The sequence below is a fragment of the Saccopteryx leptura genome, chromosome 8, assembly GCF_036850995.1.
Source record: "Saccopteryx leptura isolate mSacLep1 chromosome 8, mSacLep1_pri_phased_curated, whole genome shotgun sequence".
NCBI classification, from domain to species: domain Eukaryota; kingdom Metazoa; phylum Chordata; class Mammalia; order Chiroptera; family Emballonuridae; genus Saccopteryx; species Saccopteryx leptura.
The window spans coordinates 50,293,797-50,320,851 of NC_089510.1; the positions used below are offsets into that span (position 1 = coordinate 50,293,797).

At 34.9% G+C, this 27,055-nt stretch overlaps 1 protein-coding gene across 4 annotated transcripts in view; it reads left to right on the top strand.

Annotated features, from left to right (window-relative positions):
* STXBP5L (syntaxin binding protein 5L) overlaps nt 1-27,055 on the top strand; it is a 351,861-nt gene that overhangs the window by 11,682 nt on the left and 313,124 nt on the right. The window lies entirely within an intron of this gene.

Sequence of the window (27,055 nt, forward strand, 5' to 3'; positions counted from 1 at the left end):
TGTATAGTGTGATCAAATATAGACAATATTAAGATTCAAGATGAAAGCTACAGAACCTGGAAGAATACAGGCAAGAGTGATGCAGAAGAAACTACGATATTGGCGATAATCCAAATACTCAGGTTGATCTCGAGGAACCAGGATGGAAGAACACTGGGGAACCAACAGCAAAGCTAACTCAATACCAAGTCAAGGCTTTTTTAATCCTCTTAATCTAATGAAAGAATTACATTTATTTTTTATTTATTTTATTTTATTTTCAAGTTAAGTTTATTGGAGTGACAATGGTTAATAAGATTATATGGGTTTCAAGTGTACAGTTCTATGATACATCATCTGTATACTGCATTGTGTGCTCATGATCCAAGGTCAGTTCTTCTGCCATCACCATATATTTGACCCACCTTACCCTTTACTACCCCCAGTCCCCTTTCCACTGTTAACCACCATGCTGTGGTCTGTATCTATGAGTTTTTGTTCTTCTTATTTGTTCATTTGTTGCTTTCAGTTTTATACACAATGGAATACTATTCAGCCATAAGAAAAGATGAAATACTATCATTTGCAACAACATGGATAGATCTTGAAAATATCCCACTTATATTAAGTGGGATATTGCTATTGAGATATTAATACACTCAACCCCCCACATCATGCCCCCTATGCCCCATGCAGAGTCTGTTTCCAATCCCTTTTCACCCCCTTTGCCCCCGCCCACCTCCCTGCCTCTTTTCCCTTTGGGATTTGCTATCATGTTATCTGTATCTGTGTATTATGTATATATAATTTGGCTAATCCCGTCACCTTCTTTCATCCTGTCCCATCATCCCCCTTCCCTCTGACAGCTGTCCATCTGTTCCTTGTGACCCTGCCTCTGTTTCTATTTTGTTCCTCAGTTTATTGTGTTCATTAGAGTCTGCATATAAGTGGAATCATATGATATTTGTCATTTTCTGCCTGGCTTATTTCACTTAGCATAATAATCTCCAGGTCCATCCATGCCATTGCAAAAGGTAAGATTTCCTTCTTTTTCATGGCCGGGTGTTCTTCCACTGTGTATATGTATTATAGCTTTTTTTATCGACTCATTTACTGATGGATACTTGGGCTGTTTCCAGATCTTGGCTATTGTAAACAATGCTGCAATAAACATGGGGGTAAATATCTTCTTTTGAATTAGTGTTTTAGGATTCTTTGGATATATTCTTAAAAGTGGGCTAGCTGGGTCAAAAGGCAGTTCTATTTTTAATTTTTAGAGGAAACGCCATATTGTTTTCAACAGTGGCTACATTCCCACCAGCAGTGCAGGAGGGTTCCCTTTTCTCCACACCCTCGCCAGCACTTGTGATTTGTTGATTTGTTAATATAAGCCATTCTGACAGGTGTGAGGTGATATCTCATTGTGGTTTTAATTTGCATTTCTCTGATGATTAGTGATGTTGAGCATTTTTTCATATGCCTATTGCCATCTGTGTATCCTCTTTGGAGAAGTGTCTATTCAGTTCCTTTGCCCACTTTTTAATTGGATTGTTTAGCTTCCTGGTGTTGAGTTTTAGTTCTTTATAAGTTTTGGCTATTAATCCCTTATTAGACAAATCAGTGAATATGTTCTCCCATACAGTGGGTTGTCTTTTTATTTTTATTTGTTTATTCAATTTTTATTGAGAGGTGGGGAGGCAAAGAGAGACAGACTCCCACATATGCCCCAACCAGGATCCACCCAGCAAGCCCCCTACCGGATGATACTCTGCCCATGTAGGCCCATTGCTCTGTTGCTCAGCAACCAAGCTACTTTAGTGCCTGAAGTGAGGCAATGGAGCCATCCTTAGTGCCCAGGGCCAACTTGCTCCAACTGAACCATGACTGCAAGAGCAGGAGAGAGACACACACACACACACACACACACACACACACACACACAGAGAGAGAGAGAGAGAGAGAGAGAGAGAGAGAGAAGGGGAGGGGAAGGGGTGGAGAACAGATGATCGCTTCTCCTTTGTACCCTGACCAGGAATTGGACCCAGGACTTCCACATGTTGGGCTGATGCTCTACCACTAAGCCAAATGGCCAGGGCTTATTTTGTTGATGGTGGCTTTTGCTGTGCAAAAAGCTTTTTAGTTTCATGTAGTCCCATTTGCTTATTTTGTCCTTTACTTCACTTGCCCATGGAGATATATTGGCAAAAATATTGCTACAAGAGATGTTTGAGATTCTACTGCCTATGTTTTCTTCCAAGATTTTTATGGTTTCACATCTTATATTTAATATAAGTTTTGAGTTTGAGTTTGTTTTTGTGAATGGTGTAAGTTGGTAGTCTCATTTTTTGCGTGTATCTGTCTTATTTTCTAAACATTTATTAAAGACTGTCTTTATTCCATTGTATACTCTTATCTTCTTTGTCAAATATTAATTGACTGTAAAGGCATGGGTTTATTTCTGGGTTCTCTGTTCTATTCTATTGGTCTGTATGCCTGATCTTATGCCAGTAACAAGCTGTTTTGATTAAAATGACCATGTGATATAACTTGATATCAGGAAGTGTGATACTTTCCACTTTGTTCTTCATTTTCAAGATTGCTGATATTATTTGGGTTCTTTTTTGGTTGCATAAAAATTTTTGGAATATTTGTTCCAGATCTGTGAAGTATGCCATTGGTGTTTTAATAGGAATTGCACTGAATCTGTAGATTACTTTGTTTAGTATGGACATTTTAGTGGCATAATGAGATGATACTCTAACCAACTGAACTACTCAGCCAGGCTAAAATATTTTTTGGATTGATTAATAATAAGAAAAATATATTGGTAATATACTTCTATTCCATTGCTGAATGAACTTTTACTGTTGAAATTTTAAATTATCTTTTTATATGATAAAATATATAAGAAGTCTTATGGTATAGGAAGCTATTTACCTGTGTTTAATGGGACATTTTCCAAACTTAGGTGACCAATGTCAAGTTTTGTGACCAGTTATCAAACTTACATGATTTATGTAGGTGATTATGTGACCCTTTTTGATATAACACCATTTAATATCCTACAACTAGTGTTTCAAAGAATATACTTTGAAAATAATAATGTAGTACATTTTACCCATAATTAACTTATTAATGTAATACATTATTGAATATGTGAATACATAAATTGAATTCAAGACTATTCTACTTGGCTTATGCAATTGGGGTGCAGGTTGAATACTTCCAAATCTTGGGGAAACCATTGAATGCCTTGGAAATAATTTGAAATCCTCCCAAGATTTTAGACCTGGAAGAAAATGTAGAAATAATCAAGTCAAATGTACACCTTTACAAGTATAGGAATTAAGCTCAAGGATATTAAGATTATAATAAGATTAGGTGTTAACTAATGTTATGTTTTTGCAAAGAAAAATAATCTATTTTATGTTCTTGAACTAGAGATAAAGCTTGAATTCTATGTTAATAATACCTCATAATGTTTAATTCAGCATAAATTATTTACATATCCTATCAATGTCCTCTTGTTAATATTAATCTATTGAATGTCAATTCTATGCAAATAATGCTTTCATATGTCTTTGCCTTTAATAAGTAGTTTTATAAAGCTGAGCTTTATACCATTTTTTTGTATTCAGCAAATTTATTTTTGAATAACTTTTATTTTAGTTTTTTAAATAAAAAGCCCTGTGATATGTTTTTCAAAATTATATTGAAAGTATAAAAAATTAGTTTTGTCATTTAAAATTATAGGATGGTGTGATAGGTTACTTATCACTTTGATAAAATATCTGTTTTATACATATTGTATGTCATTTGTCTAGCATAGAAAATATCAGATTTCAAAGTAGAAAATTTTTGATTTGGAAATGTTAAAACCCTGGCTGGTTGGCCAGGTGTGGTAGAGGGTTGGCCAGGTGTGTGGATGTCCTGGGTTCGATTCCCAGTTAGGGCAACCAGGAGAAGCGACTATCTGCTTCTCCACCCCTCCCTCTTTCCTTTCTCTCTCTCTATCTCTCTCTTCCTCTCCCTCAGCCATGGCTCAGTTCAGCAAGTTGGCCCTGGGTGCTGAGGATAGCTCCATGGCCTCACCTTAAGTGCTAAAGTATCTTGGTTATGGAGCAACGGCCCTAGATGGGCAGAGCATCGCCCCATAGGGGACTTATGTGTGGGTCCCAGTCAGGACGCTTGTAGTGTTTTGTCTTTCTGCCTCCCCACTTCTCACTTAGGAAATAAAAAGAAATGTAACTATACAGCTAATTTTTGACAGCTTGTATCAAGTGTGCTATTTACTTTCAGTGGGTGGTTCAGGTAAATGGCATTTAAAATACCTTTTGAGATGTTTGGACTGAAGTAAAAACTACATTATTATTGTTATGTTTACTATATAAAGGTAAATTAGTTTAATTTTTCTCTCTGCTTTTGCCTTACTTTTGATAGTAAATTATCAACTGATAATTGCTTTGTAAACAATTATTCCTTGGTTTTTATATTTAAAATTGGTCTGTAAGGAAAACTAGATAGTATTCTCGTAGTCTTTTTAACAAAAGAAATAGAAAGAATTTAAGACAGGAATTAAGATTCAGTGGATATTTGCTGAATGAACTCCACTGCATTCATCAGCTAGAAATAGTATGAGAAACTTATGGGTAAATCCAGTCAGCCTACAAGGGCTTTGGGTATGGGATTTGGAAACCTAAAGTATTTTGGGGAAATATAGATGTTCTACCTTTGAACTCTTGATGTAAATTTTAACTGTTGTCTTGGGATGATTCTTTGTTGTCTTTGTGATAAAGGCCATGCTCAAGAAGTGATGAGGGAGGTTCTGGCCAGTTGCCTCAGTGGTCGAGTGTTGGCCCAGCGTGTGGAAGTTCTGGTTTCGATTCCTCGACAGGACACTATGAGAAGCGCCCATCTGCTTCTCCACCCTTTTTCCCTTCTCCCTTCTCTTTCTCTCTCTCTCTATTCCCTTCCCACAGTCAAGGCTCCATTGGGGCAAAGTTGGCCCCGGTGCTGAAGATGGCTCCATGGCCTCTGCCTGAGGAGCTAAAATGGCTCCAGTTGCAACAGAGCCATGCCCCAGATGAGCAGAGCATCACCCCCTGTGGGCTTGCTGGGTGGATCCTGGTCAAGCGCATGTGAAAGTCTGTCTCTCTTCCTCCCCGCTTCTCACTTCAGAAAAATACAAAAAATAAAAAAAGTGATGATGAAGGACTAGGAGAGGGTTTTTGTTTTGGAAAGGGGGACTTGGTTACTATGTGAATCTCTATAGGAAGCATTGGGATACTTGATATGCTAATTTACAAAGAAATTTGGGTGAGTTTTAGTTGTTAATGGTCTTTCTAAATTTACAATTGCTTCTGTTAGCAGTAAATTAAAACAATTTCTGAAAGCAAAACCCCTATAGTAAACCACAAGGCACTGATAAAATAACATTGTGAGAAGTGCACGAGGGGAAAAACATCCCTGCTATGGGAATACTCCTTGTACAATATCTTTCTCATCCCTACTTATTTGAAAATACAATATATATTTGATGTTTTCTTTATGAAAATGAATACTAATAAGAAGCTCAATGAATCTTTTCTATAAAATATAGCATTGGACAGCCATATTTATTGAAGTTTTTTTCAATTCTTAAAGATAATTTAATTTTATTTCTGATTTCTCTAAAGGGTGGTACTAATCTGATTCGTAGTCTATATTCCAGAGGGTCCTTGAAATAGATAAAGAAATTTAAAGATAGAGAAGGTGTATTTTCCCTTTGATTCACCCATCTGGCCAACTGCACATTCCTTAACCAAAACATTGTATGGAAATTTTAAACATAAAACATAGAGAGGCATATAAAAAACTATATGTAGTCATTACCCAGATTCAATGCTTTTCATATTTTGCTGTTCTTATTTTATTTATTCTCTAAATATGTATGTTTTCTTTGTAGTATCTTATTAACTTTCATTATGTAGAAAACTTCAGACTTACAAGAACTTTAAAAAAGCAGTATAAAGCATTCTATATATCTTCACCCTAATTTCACAAATATTATTTTATCACATTTTAGTACTGTTCTTATTATCTGAACTGTTGGAGAATAACTTACAGATGTGATATTTCTTTGTCTTACCTAAAGTTTTTCTTTCCTTGAAATAGGACTTGTTTTTTAAAAAAAGTAAAACCACAGTTTAATTATCAAAATTAGGATGTTTACATGAGTATAATATTATTATCTAATCCATAAACTTTATCCAAATGTTGCAAATTGTTTCACTAATGTCCTTTAAGGCAAAATAAAAATAAATTTTTTCTGAGTCAGGATTCAAACCGAGATCACATATTATATTTGGCTGTCATGTCTTTTTAGAGTCTTTTAAAATGGGACAATTACTCAATCTTTCTTTTACTTTTATTATCTTGATATTTTTGAAGAGTGTTGGCCAGTCATTATGTAGAAACAACTAGTAATTAAAATAAACCCTAGGTTCGAAACCCTGGGCTTGCCTGGTCAAGGCACATATGGGAGTTGATGCTTCCAGCTCCTCCCCCTTCTCTCTCTCTGTCTCTCTCTCTCTCTCCCTCTCTCTCTCCTCTCTAAAAATGAATTAAAAAAAATAAAATAAAATAAGCCCTAGATATTTATTATTTCACCTAAAACATTTTTAAGTATATATTTCTAACATGTTATAGTTTAAAAGAAACAACCATAGTACTACACTCACAAAAATTAGGGGATATTTTATCTCTTCATATTCATTTTGAAATATCCCCTAAATTTTGTAAGCAGTGTATTGTCATACTCAGTAAAATTAATAAAAATTTCCCTGGCTGGTTAGCTCAATGATAAAGCACTGGCCCCACGAGTGGAAGTCTCAGGTTTGATTCCTAGTCAGGGCACGTAGGAGAAACGACCATCTACTTCCTCCCCCCAATCTTCCCCTCCCACAGCCATGGCTTGAATGCTTTGAGCAAAGTTGGCCCTCAGTGCTGAGATTGGCTCCATGGCCTCACCTCAGGCACTAAAATGGCTCAGTTGCTGAACAGAGCAGCAGCCCAGCTGGGCGGAGCATTGCCTGATAGGGTGCTTGCTGGGTGGATCCTGGTCAGGGCTGGAGTCTGTCTTTGCCTCCTCACCTCTCACTTAATAAAATTATTAATAAAAAATTTTAAATATTACTTAATATCTAATCCTTAATGTAATATTATTTAATGTCTAATCAGTGTGCCCTGATTGTCTCAAAAAATGTTTATGTAATAGATTCATTTGAAAAAGGATACAACTGTTATACATTCTATTTCTTTGCATATGTCCCTTAAGATTCTTTTAATTTATAATATGTAGTTCCCTTTCCATTTTCCCCATGTGATTGGTAGTTGAAGAAACTAGATAATTTGTCTTATAGAATTTCACACTTTTTGTATCTGACTGAGCTTTTAACTTCAGGCTTTTAAAAATGAGAGCAAGTGGCTTAAAAGTAAGTAATGGTACAAATCACCCATTCCCCTTGATATATATACCCTTGCTTCCAGAGATTATTCTCCTGTTCAAGGCTTTATTTTTTACAATTGTGATAATATCAACATTTTTTTTTTTTTGACAGAGACAGAGAGTCAGAGAGAGGGATAGATAGGGACAGACAGAAAGGGAGATGCGAAGCATCAGTTCTTTGTTGTGGCACCTTAGTTGTTCAATGATTGCTTTCTCATATGTGCCTTGACTGAGGGGCTACAGCAGACTGAATGACCCCTTGCTCAAGCCAGGGACCTTGGGCTCAAGCCAGCAACCATGGGGTCATGTCTATAATCCCACGCTCAAGCTGGATGAGCCCACGTTCAAGCTGGCGACCTCAGGGTTTCAAACCTTAGTCCTCCACGTCTGATTTCAATGCTTTCGTCACTATGCCACCACCTGGTCAGGCAATATCAACAATTCTTGAATGATGATTTGGCTTTGCTTTTCAGTGTCTACCAAAAGTACTTATTCTAGAGCCTGGCAAAGGTTCCAAGTCCATTCTAAAAGTATCCATTGAACTAACATGATGGCCACTGTAACAGTTTCAGTGAATGATCAGGGCTTATTTAGCTTCATAATTATAATTCTCTTCCACTCCACCTAATACAAATGTGAGCTGCTTTGTTACTAGTCGTAAAACTGTTACAAAAAATGAAGGATTATTTTTTACTAGCTTGTTCTAATAGTAATTTATATAGAAGCAGAGGCTAATTATTATTGACTCATCTGCTTTATTTTGTTAGGGAAAGACAAGTAAATAAAATAAAACACAAACAGGCTCAGCTGTCTTCCTTGTCTAGGATCAGCTGGTAGGTTGGGTGATGTCAGTGACCTAGCGTGGCCTCACTCACATATCAGGTGGTTTATGTTAGCTGTTGTGCCTTAAGTTTCCTCCCTGTGAATGCTTATCATCCAGCAGGCTGGCTTGGGCTTAGTTCACATGATAGTCTTGAGGTTCCAAAGTGTGTGTGTGAATGTGTGTGTACAACCTATTTTCTTTATCCATTATCCATTGGTAGGCACATAGGTTGTTTCCATACCTTGGTTGCTGTGAATACTGCAGTGAACATTGGAGTGCATACAACTCTTTGATATAGTGATTTTATGTCCTTTGAATATATGTATACCCAAAAGTAAGATTGCTGGATCATATGGTAGTTCTATTTTTAATTTTGTGAAGAACCTTCATACTGTTTTCCATAATTTCTATGTCAATTTACATTCCCATAAATACTGCACAAGGGTTCCCTTTTCTCCACATACTCACCAACACTTGTTATTTTGACTTTTTTGCTGAAAACCAACCTAGCAGGTGTGAAGTAATACTTCATTGCGGTTTTAATTTTCACTTCCGATTAGTGATAGAGAGCATTCTTTTATATACCTGTTGGCCATTTGTATGTCTTCTTTGGAGAAAAAAAGGTCTATTGAGGATTTTCCTTTTTTCTTTTGGCTGGATAATTGCATATGTGTATGGTTTTCTGCTGTTGAGTTTTGTGGGTTTTTTTTTTTTTTACATCTTTTGAGGGTATTAACCCCTTAACAGATAGATGGTTTGCAGTTAGTTTCTGCTATTCTATAGGTTTCCTTTTCATTTTGTTGATGGTTTTCTTCGTAACACAGATGCTTTTTAGTTTGATGTAGTCTCACCTGAATAATTTTGCTTTTGTTGCCTGTGATTTTGGTGTCAGTCCCAAAGAAATCATTGCCAAGACCTATGTCAGAGAGCTCTTTCTGTATGTTTTCTTCTAGGAATTTTATAGTTTCAGGTCTTACATTTAAGTCTGTAAATCCATTCTGAGCTGATTTTTCTTTATGGTAAAAGGGAAGAGTCCAATTTCATTATTTTGCCTGTGGCTATTTTCCCAGTACATTTGTTGAAGAGATTATTTTTCCCTATTGAATATTCTTGGCACCTTGGTTGAAATTTTGTTGTACGTGAATGGGTTTATTTCTGGGCTCTCTATTTTTTTGGTCTATGTGTTTTTATGCCAGTACCATATTGTTTTGATCACAGTGTCTTTGCAATACAGTTTGAAGTCAGGAATTGTGGTGACTCCAGCTTTACTTTTCTTGCTCAAGATTGCTTTGGCTATGCCAGGTTTTTTATGGTTATATGTGAATTTGGGGATTTTTTTCTCTTTCTGTGAAAAATGCCATTGAAATTTTGATGGAGAATTGCCTTGAATTTGTAGATCACTTTGTTTAGAATGGAATTTTAAACAGTATTAAGTTTTCAATCCATGAATACAGGATATCTTTTTATTTATGTTTTTTTTATTTCTTTCATCAGTATTTGAAGAAAATTATAATCCAGTATCTCTGGTGAACATAAATGTAAAAATCCTCAATAAAATAATGACAATCTGAATTCAACCGTACATTAAGAAGTATTATATAGCCCTGGCCAGTTGGCTCAGTGGTAGAGCATTGGCCTGTCATGTGGGTCCCAGGTTTGATTCCCAGCCAGGGCACGCAGGAGAAGCGTCCATCTGCTTTCTCTACCCTTCCCCCTCTCTTTTCTTTCTATTTCTCTTTTCCGCTCCCACAGCCAAGGCTCTATTGGAGCAAAAAGTTAGCCCAGGTGCTGAAGATGGTTCCATGGCCCCGCCTCAGGCACTGGAATGCTCTGGTTTCAATGGAGCAATGCCCCAGATGGGAAGAGCACCGCCCCCTAGTGAGCATGCCGAGTAGATCCCGGTCGTGCGCCTGTAGAGTCTGTCTCTCTGCCTCCCTACTTCTCACTTCAGAAAAAATACAAAAAAAAAAAAAAAAAAGGAAAGAAGTATTATACACCCTGATCAAGTTGGATTTACCCCTGGGATGCAAGGGCGGTCCACATATACAAAGTAACAAATATTATACATTACGTTAAGAAAATGAACGATAAAAATTATATGATCATTTCAATAGATGCAGAAAAGCATTTGACAAAATTTAATAACCTTTTATGGTAAAAATTGAACAAATTTGTTACGAAAGAAATATGCCTCAACATGATAAAAGCCATATTTGACAAGCCCACAGCTAACATCATATTAAATGGTGAAAAACTAGAAGCTTTCCTTTAAGATTAGAACAAGACAATGGTGCCCACTCTCACCATTCCTAGTCATCATAATACTGGAAGCCCTAACCAGAACAATTAAACAAGAAAAATAAATAAAAAGGCATCCAAGTTGGAAAGGAAGAAGTAAAATGTTTTTGTTTGCAGCTGACTTGATCATATATATAGAAACCCTGAAGATTCTACTAAAACACTGTTAAACTAATAAATTTAGTAAAGCTTAAGCATATAAAAATCACCATATATGCTGAAAGTGCAAAAATCAGTTGCATTTCTATACACTGACAATGAACTATCTGAAGAAGACATTAAGAAAACAATCAATTTAAGATAGCAATAAATAAATACTTGGGAATTAATTTAACCAAGGAGATAGAAGATCTTTACACCTAAAGGTTTCCTTAGGTTTTTTTTTCTTTAGCTTGCTGCTGCTACTACTCAAAGGATTAGGGTTTGTAAATTTTTAAGTATCACCTTTGGGATTAGTGTTTTCCAACATGAAAAACACCTCTATTCATAGTTTCTATTTCACTAGGTAAGGTTGGTCTTCAGCTTCCAGTCTTCTCTTTTTTAACTTTCCCCCCACTTCTCCCCCTTTTTAGGAGTAAAAGAACCACTAGTCATTATAATAATCCCATTGTGAAAACATATTAGTCAATGTACTATTTTATAAAATGTTTTTGTTTTTCTTGTGGTGGTATTGAAATTTTGTTGTCCTTCTGCAAATTGAATTTTGGGCAACATACTAAAATAATGGAAATATAAGCCTATTGTTTGTTATTTTTAAGGAGTGCATTTTTAATGAGGAATATAGACCAACCTATCTGTTTATCATGTGTCTCTAAGTCTACCATGGTTTTTAGTGAAAATAATTAGATTAGGAGTAAAGTGTGGAATTGGAAAGGACCTTTTTAATTCTCTTCATTTCACAGGCGAAGCTAAATGTTTAAAATAATATCTCCAGGTTAGATAATCAGTGACAGAGTTGGGACTGAACTAGGTCTCTTGACTCCTAGCATAGCATTCCTCCACATCATTCTGTCTATAATTTTGCTTCACTAGATTTTCCTTTTCTTTTCTTTTAAAGTGATTCCCCCCCCCAGGTCAAATTATTTTTCTATGACTACAAATTTGTATTTTTATTATATGTCAATGAGAAAAGATTTTTAAGTCTACAGAAATTAGTTTGATAGATATATAGACACATAAAATAGATTTAATAAAAGATGTACACAAATCTTTCAAGTATGATACGGAATTAAGTTGCAGTATGTTGAGATGTTAAATAAATTGGGAATAAAGGCTAGTGTAGTCAGAAAGAAGATAAAAGGTTTCAGATAATTAGGAGATTTAAGTGGAAATGTTGGGATTGTAAGAAAGATGGAATGGGTGTTATGACAGGAAAAGAAACTGTGAATGAATAGGAAGAATGCCAAATAGGAGTTCTTGAAAGAGAACTAGTGGTAGATGATGATGAGGCTGTGTTGATTTGAGGCTGATAGTATTGTTTTATTTTTTAATTTTTTAACTTACTAGGTTGGCATGGTTTGCCAAACCATACAGGTTTCAAGTGTACAGCTCAATATAACACCATATACACATGTATCATGCCCTAGAACCCCCCCCCGCCCGGAAACAAAGTTTCTTTCTGCCCATCTTCCCCCACCCCCACATTTTGCCTTCCTCTCTCTACTTCCACTCTCCTTTCCTGCTGCTTATTGCTGCTCCATTGTCTGTATTTATGTATTATGTATATATTTTTTTGGCTAATCTATTCACCTTCTTTGATCCAGTGCCCTCTTCCCCCTTCCCTCTGACAGCTGTCCATGTGTTCCCTGTGTCTATGCCTCCATTTCTATTTTGTTCCTCAGTTTATTGTGTTTATTAGATTCCACATAAGTAACATCATATGGTATTTGTCTTTCTCTGACTGGCTTATTTCACTTAGCATAATGCTCTCTAGGTCCATCCATGCTGTCACAAAAGGTAAGATTTCCTTCTTTTTTATGGCCGCATAGTATTCAGTTGCATAAATGTACCACAGCATTTTTCATCCATTCATTCACTGTTGGACACTTGTGCTGTTTTCAGATCTTGGCTATTGTAAATAATGCAATGAACATGGGGTTGCAAATCTTCTTTTGAATTAGTGTTTTGAGATTCTTAGGATATATTCCTAGAAGTGGGATAGCTGGGTCAAAAGGAAGATCCATTTTTAATTTTTAGAAGAAACTCCATCTCCATACTGATTTCCACAGTGGTTATACGATTCTACATCCCCACCAGCAGTGCATGAGGGTTCCCTTTTTTCCACATCCTCGCCAGCACTTGTTTGTTGATTTATTGATGAGCACCATTCTGACAGGTGTGAGATGATGTCTTGTTGTGGTTTTAATTTGCAACTCTCTGATGATTAGCGACATTGAGCATTTTTTCATATGCCTCCTGGCCATCTGTATGTCCTCTTTGGTGAAGTGTCTGTTTAGAACCTTTGCCAATTTTTTAATTGGATTGTTTGTCTTCCTGGTGTTGAATTTTATAAGTTCTTTATAAATTTTAGTTATTAACCCTTTACCCAGATGTATCAGCAAATATGTTTTCACATACAGGGGGTTGTCTTTTTTCATTTTGTTGATGGTTTCTTTTGCTGTGCAAAAGCTTTTTAGTTTTATATAGTCCCATTTGTCTATTTTTTTTCCTTTGTTTCACTTACCCAAGGAGATATATCAGCAAATTGCTGTGAGCGATGTCTGATGTTCTACTGCCTGTTTTTTTCTAGGATTTTTATGGTTTCATGACTTACAACTAAGTCTCTTATTCATTTTGAGTTTATTCTTGTATATGGTGTAAGTTGGCAGTCTAGTTTCATTTTTTTTGCAAGTACCTTTCCAGTTTTTTCAACATCATTTATTAAAGAGACTGTCTTTATTCCATTGTATACTCTTGCCTCCTTTGTCAAATATTAATTGACCATAAGGCATGGGTTTATTTCTGGGGTCTCTGTACTATTCTCTTGATCTACATGGCTGTTATGCCAGTACCAGGCTGATTTGATTACAATTGCCATATAGTAGAGCTTGATGTCAGGTAATGAGATACCTCCCACTTTGTTTTGATATTAATTGTGGACAGTCAGTTGAGTTGAAAGAAGGGAAGAATGATGTAGTCAAGGTGTGTGATAGATTAAAACAATGACATTGAAAACATAAAGCTGTTAATAGGTCTCAGAGTAGTGAAAATTATATAATATAGAAGGTAAAATCACCTAAGAAGATGAAAATGAATCTTGGGTTGGGGAAAAGAAACAGTGGAAGTACTTTACTTTGGAGAGAACAATCTGATTGCATTAGAGATTATTCTGTCCTTCAGTTTTGTGTCCTATATTGAATAATTAAAATGATAGAATTGGCTACCCTTTAAGGTATTCCCATGATTACTTCATCTTATTAGTGTGCTAGTATTCATATTATTTTTCATTACATATTTGTATGTATATCTGTACTTTTCTGTAGTGAGAATTAGGTCTATTCATAAATTATGTGGGGATATTTTGAAAATATGTTTTATTTTAATTTATTTAGAAAATTAAATTTAACAGGGTGACATTGATCAATAAGAATACATAGGTTTCAGGTAAACATTTCTATAGCATTTGAATTGTTGATTATGTTGTATACCTATCACCCAAAGTCAAATAACTTTTCTTCACCGTATATTTGTCCCTCTTTATTCCCTTCCCTCTATTTCTTCTCCCATATGCCCATAAAAGTATGTTTTAAATGATATTATGAGAGAAGGTGATAGTGTGAGAGATGAGATAGTGTTAGAGAAGGTAAATTAATCAAATTTGAACTTGATTCCCTCATATTTTGAATGAACACTTTACTGTAAAGTTTAACTACTATAAAATTATATTTACATAGTATGCTCATTTATAAAGCATATTTACATGGATTATCCAAATTATGAGTCTTAGAATTTTTTTATAAGATCAACTGCATGAACTATAGAATTATAGAATGTGTTAAACTATTGTGATAAGAGTCAGTAGTTTTTTAACGCCTATGAGGCTTTTAAGCTTGAAACAACAGAATCTCTCAAGTTGTTTCTGATATAATATTGTAAGAAGAAACATAATTAGGTAGTAAAGAATAACCTCTTTTACATTAGACTTAGTGATGTATTAATATCTATAACACATCCTCAACTATATCTATATTAAAAATCTTATCTATATGTGATGGTTGTATAGTTCTAACACAGAATTATGTAATACTAAATTGCATATGGTTATAATAATCACAAAAGCTCTCAAAGGGAAAAGAGTGAGAATGATAACTATTGAATTTTTTTTTTTAAATATCAAATGTGCTTTCATTACTGTGGAAAGTTGAGGCAAAAGCTCCAAATACAGAGATATATGTTGATTTATAATTATTGTAAAGATTTTATTTCCATGTTTATAAAATTTTTGGTTACAATTATTCATCTTTCCTAAAAATATAAGAGAATAATTTTTTAAAGAAATGCTGTTTATATGCACAAATATTGATAAACTTTATTATTTTTTAAATTGATTTTGAGAAAGAAAGAAAAAGGAAAGGAGAAAGAGGGAGGAGAGAAGTGAGAAGCGTCAACTGGTAGTTACTTCACTTTAGTGGTTTATTTATTATTTCTCATACATACCTTGATGAGGGGGCTGAGCCAGTGATCCCTTGCTCAAGCCAGTGACCTTGGGATTATGCCGACAATCCCACTATCAAGCCAGTGACCTCAGGCTTTCAGACCAAGAACCTCAGCGTTCCAGGTTGATGGTCTATCCACTGTACCACCACCAGTCAGGTCAAAAATATTGATGAACTTTAAAAAACCTATTTAATCATAGCACTGAACTAAGTGAAGGGGACAAATAGTTTATTTAAAGAACTTTAAATTTTATTTTTTAATTACTATTTACATTCAATATATATTTTTTTCTGAAGTGAGAAGCTGGGAGACAGAGAGACATACTCCCGCATGTGCCCGACTGGGATCCACCTGGCATGCCCATCAGGGGGCAATGCTCTGCCCATCTGGGCCATTGCTTAATTGCAACTGGAGCCATTCTAGTGCATGAGGTTGAGGCCATGGAGTCATCCTCAGGGCCCGGGCCAACTTTGCTCCAGTGGAGCCTTGACTGCAGGAGGAGAAGAGAGAGATAGAGAGAAAGGAAAGGGGGAAGGGTGGAGAAGCAGATGGATGCTAGGATCCATTCCCTGGCCGGAAATCGAACCCAGGACTTCCACATGCCGGACCGATGCTCTACCACTAAGCCAACTGGCCAGGGCCACCATTTACATCCAATATTATTTAATATTATTTTGTATTAGTACAGCATAGTAGTAGACAATCATATACTTTACAAAGTGTTCCCCTGGTATTTCCAGTACCATACATAGTTATTGCAATATTATTGACTATATTTTCTATGTTGTACTTTACATCCTGAGACTATTTTGTAACTATCAATTTGTATTTCTTAATCGAAGGAGACAAATTTAAGGCATGATTCCTGCTCACAAAAGAACTTAAAACCTATTTGGGAAGACCAAAGGGTCCTAATGATTCTTCTGTAATTTAAAATAAGTGCTAAAAATGTGGTATTAGTTTAGAATTTTAGCAAATATTTCATGTAGGAGTGAGCCTTGACCTGGTATTTGAGAGACAAGTTGGTAAATATTTATATATTATTTTTGCAAAATATTAATAAGTAGGACCTCATTATTTATCATTTTATAAATAATTTTTACACTATTAGATTATTGTAGATATGTTGAAAAGAAATACTTTCAGCAGGTTGAATAATGAAATACTTTCAGCAGAACAATAATGAAAAAGTTTTTGAGGTATAAACAGTAAGTGCTTCTTATATACTAAATTCTGATGGGATCTTCTTTTCACAGCTACAATGCAAACTAATTACATCAGCTCTGTATTTCCAATAGAATTCGAACAGTTGTGTTGTAACCTCTGAAATATTAAACACAGAGATGTAGAAATATAACCCTGCTATTAATGAGATTAATAGTCTAGTCTAGCAACTAATGCCTCCCTAATGATTTTATATATTACAAAATATATTATTCAATGCTACTGAATAAAACATTTGTTTTTATACTTTTAACAAATTTGACAGACTTCAAATTAACATCTAAGAATGTAAATGAGGATTTCCCTGTAATTTTTATTGGTAATCGGTTATTGCTATTAGAAAAGTTAGAATTTTGCATATTTAATTTGTATCTAGACAATTTACCACATTCTTTTATTTCTAAAAATTTTTTGTAATCTATTTTTTCTTACTTTTCTACATTTATATATATTATTTCAATTTCCTGTCTTACTGAATTACCTTGAATCGATAAAACAAAGATGAATTAATGGGAATAATGAGCATGTATAGCTTCTTCCTGATTTTAATGGGAATCACTATAGCTTTTTTCCCTTTTAGAATCATGTGTTGTTATTATTATTTATCTTTAGTTTTTCTTTAATTTAATTTAATTTTTTTATAAATAAATTTTTGTTAATGTTAATGGGGTGACATCAATAAATCAGGGTACATATATTCAAAGAAAACATTTCCAGGTTATCTTTTCATTCAATTATGTTGCATACCCATCACCCAAAGTCAGATTGTCCTCCATCACCCTCTATCTAGTTTTCTTTGTGCCCCTCCCCCTCCCTCTTCCCTTCTCCCTACTTTTCTCCTAGGCCTCCCCTCACCCCTGGTAACCACCACACTCTTATCCATGTCTCTTAGTCTCATTTTTATATCCCACCAATGTATGGAATCATGTAGTTCTTGTATTTTTCTGATTTACTTATTTCACTCCGTATAATGTTATCAGGATCCCACCATTTTGTTGTAAATGATCCGATGTCATTATTTCTTATGGCTGAGTAGTATTCCATAGTGTATATGTGCCACATCTTCTTTATCCAGTCTTCTATTGAAGGGCCTTTTGGTTGTTTCCATGTCTTGGCCCAATGAACATGGGGCTACATGTGTCTTTACGTATCAATGTTTCTGAGTTTTTGGGGTATATACCCAGTAGAGGGATTGCTGGGTCATAAGGTAGTTCTATTTTCAGTTTTTCGAGGAACCACCATAATTTCTTCCATAATGGTTGTACTACTTTACATTTCCACCAACAGTGAATGAGGGTTTCTTTTTCTCCACAGCTTCTCCAACACTTGCTATTACCTGTCTTGTTGATAATAGCTACTCTAACAGGTGTGAGGTGGTATCTGATTGTAGTTTTGATTTGCATTTCTCTAATAACTAAAGAAGATGAGCATCTTTTCATATATCTGTTGGCCATTTGTATTTCTTCCTGGGAGAAGTGTCTGTTCATGTCCTCTTCCCATTTTTTTTATTAGATTGTTTGTTTGTTTGTTGTTGAGTTTTATGAGTTCTTTGTATATTTGGATATTATCTGACCTGTTGTTTGAAAATATCATCTCCCATTTAGTTGGCTGTCTGTTTATTTTGTTGTCAGTTTCTCTTGCTGAGCAAAAACTTTTTAGTCTGATATAGTCCCATTCATTTCTCTTTGCCTTCACTTCTCTTGCCTTTGGAGTCAAATTCATAAAATGGTCTTTAAAACCCAGGACCCTGAGTTTAGTACCTATGTCTTCTTCTATGTACTTTACTGTTTCAGGTCTTATATTTAGGTCTTTGATCCATTTTTGAATTAATTTTAGTACAAGGGGACAAGCTGTAGTCGAGTTTCATTCTTTTGCATGTGGCTTTCCAGTTTTCCCAGCACCATTTGTTGAAGAGGCTTTCTTTTCTCCATTGTGTGTTCTTGGCCCCTTTATCAAAAATTATTTGACCATATATATGTAGTTTTATTTCTGGACTTTCTATTCTGTTCCATTGGTTTGAGTGTCTGTTTTTCTACCAATACCATGCTGTTTTGATTGTTGTGGCCCTATAATATAGTTTGAAGTCAGGCATTGTAATGCTCCCACTTCATTCTTTTTCCTTAGGATTGCTTTGGCTATTCGGGTTTTTTTATAGTTCCATATAAATCTGATGATTTTTTGTTCCCTTTCTTTAAAAAATGTCATAGGAATTTTGATGGGAATTGCATTAAATTTATAAATTGCTTTGGGTAATATGGCCATTTTGATTATATTTATTCTTCCTTTCCAAGAACAAGGAATATTTTTCCATCTCATTGTATCTTTTTTGATTTCCTTTAACAATGCTTTGTAGTTTTCGTTATCTAGGTACTTTACATTCTTTGTTATGTTTATTCCTAGGTATTTTATTTTTTTTGTTGCAATCGTGAAGGGGATTATTTTTTTTGAGTTTGTTTTCTAATATTTCATTGTTGGCATATAGAAAGGCTATGGACTTTTGTATGTTAATTTTGTATCCTGCGACCTTACTGTATTGGTTTATTGTGTCTAGTAATCTTTTTGTGGACTCTTTGGGGTTTTCGATGTATAGGATTATATTATCTGCAAAAAGTGATACCTTTACTTCTTCTTTTCTGATAAGGATGCCTTTTATTTCTTTCTGTTGTCTGATTGCTCTGGCCAGAACTTCTAGCACCACGTTAAATAAGAGTGGAGAGAGTGGACAACCCTGTCTTGTTCCTGATTGAAGGAACCTATCATATAGGTGGAAAGTCCTCAGTTTTATGCCATTTAATAAGATGTTGGCTGATGGTTTATCATATATGGCCTTTATCATGTTGAAATATTTTCCTTCTATACCCATTTTGTTGAGTGTCTTAAACATAAAGTTGTGTTGTATTTTATTGAATGCCTTTTCTGCATCTATTGATAAGATCATGTGGTTTTTGTTCCTTGTTTTGTTGATATGGTGTATTATGTTAACCGTTTTATGTATGTTGAACCATCCTTGAGATTCTGGGATGAATCCCACTTGATCATGATGTATTATTTTTTTAATATGTTGTATTCGATTTACCAGTATTTTGTTTAGTATTTTAGCATCTGTATTCATTAGAGATATTGCTCTGTAGTTTTCTTTGTTTTTGTGCTGTCCTTGCCAGGTTTCAGTATGAGGGTTATGTTGGCCTCATAAAATGTGTTTGGAAGTATTGCTTCTTCTTCAGTTTTTTGGAAGACTTTGAGTAGAATAGGAACCAAGTCTTCTTTGAATGTTTGATAGAATTCACTAGTATAACAGTCTGGGCATGGACTTTAATTTTGAGGGAGGTTTTTAATAGATTTTTCTATTTCCTCCCTGCTGATTGGTCTGTTTAGGCTTTCTGCTTCTTCATGACTCAGTCTAGGAAGGTTGTATTGTTCTAGGAATTTATCCATTTCTTCTAGATTGTTGAATTTGGTGGCATATAGTTTTTCATAGTATTCTATAATTATTCTTTGTATATCTATGATGTCTGTGGTGATTTCACCTCTTTCATTTTGGATTTTGTTTATATGAGTTCTTTCTCTTTTTTCCTTAGTGAGTCTTGCCAAGGGTTTGTCAATTTTGTTGATCTTTTCAAAGAACCAGCTCCTTGTTCTATTAATTTTTTCTATAGTTTTTCTGTTCTCTATTTCATTTATTTCTGCTCTGATTTTTATTATTTCCTTTCTTTGGCTGGTTTTGGGTTGTCTTTGTTCTTCTTTTTCTAGTTTCTTAAGGTGTGAAGTTAAGTGGTTCACTTGGGCTCTCTCCTGTTTGTTCATATAGGCCTGAAGTGATATGAACTTCCCTCTTATTACTGCTTTTGTTGCATCCCAGAGATTCTGATATGTCGTATTGTCATTTTCATTTGTCTGTATATATCTTTTGATCTCTGCACTTATTTCTTCTTTGACCCATTCATTTTTTAAAAGTATGTTGTTTAGTTTCCACATTTTTGTGGGTTTTTCTCCCTCACTTTTGCAGTTGAATTCTAGTTTCAAGGCTTTATGATCAGAAAATATGCTTGGTACAATTTCAATTTTTCTGAATTTGCTGATGTTATTTTTGTGGCCCAACATATGGTCAATTCTTGAGAATGTTCCATGTACACTAGAGAAAAATGTATACTCTGTCACTTTGGGATGAAGTGTCCTGTAGATGTCTAATGATAGATATCCAGGTGCTCTAGTGTTTCATTTAAGGCCAATATATCTTTATTGATTCTCTGTTTGGATGACCGATCTAGAGCCATCAGCGGTGTATTGAGGTCTCCAAGTATGATTGTATTTTTGTAAGTTTTTTGTTTTTAGGTCAATAAGTAGCTGTCTTATATATTTTGGTGCTCCTTGGTTTGGTGCATATATATTAAGGATTGTTATGTCTTCTTGATTCAGTGTCCCCTTAGCCATTATGAAATGGCCATTTTTGTCTCTGAGTAATTTTGCTGTCTTGTAGTTAACATTATTAGATATGAATATTGCTACACCTGCTTTTTTTTGGATGTTATTTGCTTAGAGTATTGTTTTCCTGCCTTTCGCTTTGAATTTGTTTTTATCCTTGTTGCTTAGATGTGTTTCTTGTAGGCAGCATACAGTTGGATTTTCTTTTTTAATCCATTCTGCTACTCTGTGTCTTTTTATTGGTGAGTTTAATCCATTTACATTTAGTGTAATTATTGACACTTGTGGGTTTCCTATTGCCATTTTATAAATTGCTTTCTGTTAGTTCTGTATCTTGTTTAATTCTTCTCTTTTGTTTTTCTATCATTTGTTTTTGTTTGTATTCTATACTTCTTTCCTCTGTTGCTACCTTTTTTAAGTCATGCGCTTCTGTTGTGGTTTTTTCAAGGGTTATTACCATTAAGTAATGAAAAGGGTACCTACCATATTCATTGTAGTACCCTATCTTATGAGTGTTTCTGCACTTCATCGTCCTTTGCTATTGTTATTCTCTGTCCTCTCCCCCTTTTTTTTTTTGTTGTTGTCACAGTTTAAATTTGGTTTTATTGTGTTCTTGGTGGAGTTTTTACTTGTGGTTTTGTTTTGTTTGTTCTTTGAATCTGGTTGGAAAACCCCCTTTAGTAATTCCTGGAGTGGGGGCTTTCTGACAATAAATTCCCCCATCTTTTCTGTATTTGTTAATGTTTTTATTTCTCCTTCATATTTGAAGGAAAGCTTTGATGGGTATAGTATTCTTGGATGAAAGTTTCTCTTTTTCAGGGCTTTAAATATTGGAGTCCACTCTCTTCTAACTTGTAGAGTTTCTGCTGAGAAATCTGATGATAATCTAATAGGCCTTCCTTTATATGTTGTATTCCTCTTTTCCCTGGCTGCCTTGAGAATTTTTTCTTTGTCGCTGGTTTGTGCCAATTTCATTATGATGTGCCTTGGAGTAGGTTTGTCGGGGTTAAGAAAACTTGGTGTTCTGTTTGCTTCTTGAATTTGAGGCTTTAGTTCTTTCCACAGGCTTGGGAAGTTCTCGTCTATTATTTGTTTGAATATATTCGCCATTCCATTTTCTCTCTCTTCTCCCTCTGATATGCCTATTATTCTTATGTTATTCTTTTTGATGGAGTCAGACAATTCCTGTAAGGCTTTCTCATTTTTTTAAATTTTTGAGTCTCTCTCTTCTTCTCTCTGTTGTACCTGAAGTTGTTTGTCTTCTATGTCAGTAATCCTACCTTCTATTTGGCCTGTTCTATTGGCTAAGCTTGTTACCTCGTTTTTCAGTTCATGAATTGAGTTTTTTTTTAATCTCTGTTTGATTTGTTTTTATAGTTTCAATTTCCTTGGTAATATATTCTTTGTGTTCATTGAGTTGTTTTCTGAGCTCCCTAAATTGCCTTTCTGTGTTTTCTTGTATATCTCTGAGTAATTTTAGGATTTCTATTTTAAATTCTCTGTCATTTAGCTCCAAGGTTTCCAATATTAAATTTTTTCTCCATAGATTTTTCCACATCTATCTGTGCTACTTCTCTATCTTTTGTATCCATGATATTCGATTTCCTTTTTCTTAATGGCATCTGAGGGTGGTCTTGTTGCTAGCACTAATGAGAATTAATAAAGAATAAAAATTTTAAAAAAGTAAAAAAAAAAAGGAATAAAAATTTGGAAAAAAAACACCAAAAAACCCAATAATAATTTATTATTTTTCCCTTTTTCTTTCTTCTCTTCCCCTCCTCTCCCCTCCTCCTTAGGAAAATATCATGATGAACTGTGAATTTTATTATGCTAAATGGAACAAAAACTGCCTATAATGGAGTGGGGGCATAGTGTTCAAGGGGAAAAAAAGGAAGTAGGGACCCACAAAATGCAAAAAAGGAAAAAATTTTGATCAAGTATAAAATGATTTGCTTGTAAGTGATGGTTGACTAAGAGATATAATGAGAGGGATAAGAGGGAAACAGGAAAAAGGAAAAAAAAAACTATTGTATTAAGTGGAGCAAAAACTAAATAGAATGGATATCCTGAGTTTGGAGGAATGCTAATGAGTTAAAAAGTGAAGTAAAAAGCATCCAAAATGCCACAAAAAAAAACTTGAGTCCCAAATTAAATAATTTGTTTGTGATTGAGGATTGAATGAGAGGAAAAGTAAAAGGAGAAAAGAAGAAACTAATAGAGAGGGAGAAATAAGAAAAAGAGGAAAAGGAAAAGAAGAAAAAAAGAAAAAAAACAAAGAGAGAGAGAGAGAGTTAAGGGTTTTGGAGTGTAACCTTCATGGAGAGTAAGGAAGAAGAAAAGAAATAAAATGTACCACTTATGGATAGTGTAGTTCAAGAGGAAAGAATAAGAGGGGCAGAAAATAAAAGGTCCAAGATGGAGGAAATAGAAATAATAATAATAAAGACAAGAAGATGAAAGAAACAAAAAAATAGTGGAACAAGTTATAAAGTCTGTGGATTTTTCTTGATTTTGAGAGGTTAACTTCTTCTTCCTTTTTCTTTCCTCTCCCTCTTCCTGCTCGGTGACTCTGTACCCCAGGCTCTGCCCCTGTGGCATGCTTAGGTAGGGATTTGCAGTTGATGAGACTCTATGGCGATGTCATATATTAGGCTTCAGTCTCGTTGGTAGTCAAGGCTTGTTAGCGTTTGCAGGCTCTGACAATGAGAGAGTCTGTTTTCCCAGAGCCTCTCTCCTAGTCTTTCCTTCCTGAATTAGCAGCCTGATGATCCAGTTATGAGGCTGCCACTGCCTCTGCCTGGGGAGTAAGAGTCTCAAAGAGCTGGCATATCCCCACTGTATTCCCACTCAATGCAGGGCTCTGGGTAAGGCTCTGGCAGTCAGGGCCGCCAGCGTAATCAGGAGGGTCTGGGAGCCAATTGCTCTCAAGGTGACTTTCTATGATCCTCCAGGCCTGTTCAGCAGCCTTGCACTCTGTGGGACCACTTTCCCCAGGCTTTCCGCACTTTGTAACCTGTTTTGGCTGGGAAGAAGATGCCCTAGTCGCTGCCTGCAGTACAGGAGGTCTTAATATCTGCCAAGTCCCTCTTTTTAGTGTATATCCCTGAGTATGAAAGCTCTGCCAATCAGAAGTTGCCCCCACCCCTTTAGCAAGAGGCACTAAAAAATATCACGCCTCTTGTCTTAGATTGCTGAACTGAGAGAGAGATCTTTTCAACTAGAGCCGCGTAGGTCATTTGGGAGGTGAGCAGACTGTGGGTTAAGCTAATTTCAGCGATTGGATCTGCCGATCTGCTCCAGAAAGGACTGCAAACTGACTGCGCGCCCCTCCCCTGATGCTTGATTGTTAGCTTGCATGGCTGGGTGAGGCACCCCACCTGTCTAGAGAAGCTTGGGCGTAGGGAAGTTCGCTTTGGCACACTCCCCGCGTGCCACTGGCAGCTGCTGCTCGCGGGGCACAGTGTTTGCTCGCGTGGGTTGATTTGCCACAGGCACAGTCTTTCCTCGGCTTGAACAAATGTCCATGCCACAGCCTAGCTTCCTCCACACCCTTAGCCTCCCCCCCCACTCTCAGTTCCAAGTGAAAGCAGCCTTTGCTCAGGTTAGTGAGAAAGGCAGAGTATTCCTTTGTCCGACTTATTTCCTTCTGGGTTGATTATATATTTAGCCATTTTTTTGCTTAATCCTAATCCTACCTTCGCCTTCAGTGTGTGGAACTCCTGGACACTCCAAGGATAGAGTTTTCTGTCTCTGGTTGATGAACTTGTTGAAATTTTGGGGAGATTTGTCGGTCGCGCTCCTCATGACGCCATTTTTCTGACGTCACTCCTAATTTTATATAAAATGCTTACTTGGATTGAATCTGAATTTTATCAAATGGCTTTCCAGATCCTTTTGATACAGTCATGAGGTTTTATCTTTTAATTTTTGATATAATGAATGTCAGTACATATCCTGATATTGAATTGTCTTTGTGTTCATTTAAGTAAGATAGGCAGTCACACTAAATCTTAGTTCAACAGAGACATACCTTAAAATTTTTATTTTATTTTTCATTTATCTGAGAGAAAAAGAAAAGTACCAGTGCTCTTCTGGTTTTATAAAGAAAACACATGTGTACTTAATATTTTTCTGAAAATTCTATGTCAATTTAAATATTATTACCAGGGATCACATTATTAAGTAAAACAACTAATTATGTTATAGACTCCTTAGAGACTAAAGATTATATTTATATGAGGAAGCAGCAATCTGTAATGTACAGCTATGTTACTCTTTTCAATCTGAGTATCTTTTACTTATTTTTCTTGCCTGATTGCCCTGCATAGAAAAGAGCTGTGGCAAGAACAGACTTGTCTCATTCCTGATCTAAGAGGGAAATAATTCTTTCTTTGACTAATTAGTATGACGTCAGGTGTAGATTTTTTGTTAATGTCATTTATCATTATCATTTATGAGGAAGTCTCTACAGTTCCGTTTGTTGAGTGCTTTTTAACATGAATAGTATTGGATTTCCTGAAAAAATTATTCTGCATCTATGAGATAGTCATGTGATTTTTGCCCTTTATTTTACTGATATGGTATATTACATTAAATAATTTTTAAAAAAATCTTATACCCACCTTGCATTTCTGGGGTAAATCTTACCAAGTCATGGTGTATATCGTTTTTATATGTTGGAATCAGTTTGCTAGTATTTTATTGAGGATTTTTGTATCTGAATTAGTGATCTTTGGTTTTCTTTACTTATGAATGTCTTTGTCAGATTCTAGCTTCAAGGTAATACTGGCCTTATATAATGAGTTGGGAAGTATTCTCATCTCTCTCTCTCTCTTTCTCTTTCTTTTCTTTTCTTTCTTTCTTTCTTTCTTTCTTTCTTTCTTTCTTTCTTTCTTTCTTTCTTTCTTTCTTTTTTCTTCTTTCTTTTCTTTCTTTCTTGTGTGGAGAGGAACTATATTCTGATTCTTTTACTCCACATTGCTCTGCAGGAAGATTAAGGTTATCATCCTTTTGACAATGTTATGCCTAAATAAGGAAGATAGTTTGGAATCAAGTGGAAACACTAGAATTTAGAATCATGACTAAAAAAATGGTTTTTTCTGTTTGTTTTTATCAATTTAGTTGAGAATTCTTTAGAGATTATAGAACAGTAGTTGGTTGGTTAAGGACATCATAGTGTAGTCATCCTATAATAAGCTCTACAACTTTAAATATTTTGGAGTACTGTGTGTGTGTGTGTGTGTATGTGTCTGTGTGTGAGTGGTGTGTAACTATTTCTGTGATATACTGTTAAGTGAAAAAAGCAGATTACAGATCTGGTTATATACTACATAATATGCATATGTTCTTATATGTTTTAAAAGAAGAAGTAACACAGTGAACTTACAATGTTTTCTTTGGGGAATAGAGTTTTATATGAACTGCATGTTGTACTTTATCTTTCTTTTCACATATTTGTAAATTACAAATGTAGTATTATAAAAATAGTTCCATTAAAAATAGTTCTTGGAGCACTAAATATCTGGCTGAACAAGATACAGAATCTATTTTTTATTTTTACTATGTGGTCCTCTAAGTTTTTGAACAGTTATAGCACATTTTGTATTGAATTTAATTCCTTCCTAATATTATATATTCCCTTCTTACATGTTAGCCTTATCTTCTTTATGATATAATGAGCTCTTTATATATATATTTTTCATTGTGTTATTATGAACTTGCAGACATACAGAGGAGTTGAAGAAATTATACTATGAACACTCACCACCTAGATATGATAATTATCATCTAGTTTAATATTTGTATGCATATCACAAACTGGAGTTTAGTATTTGTTTTTAATAACCTTTTCTTATCTTTCCTGAGGTATAATTTTATATAGAGGAATCACAAATTTTATTGAACCATTTGATGAATTTTGACTAATGTATACACTTGTGTAATTCAAACCTCTATCAAAACATAGACTTTTACCTTCACTGGATAAAGTTTCTTTATATCCCTTCCCTGTCAGTTTGCTTATATCAATCACTGATCGGAATGTTTTCACCATATTTTAGTTTTGCTTGTTCAGAATTTAATATAAATGTAATGATATTTTATGCACTTTTTTTGCATATTGCTTCTTTTACTTAACATAATGTTTTTGAAAATCATCCATGTTGTTA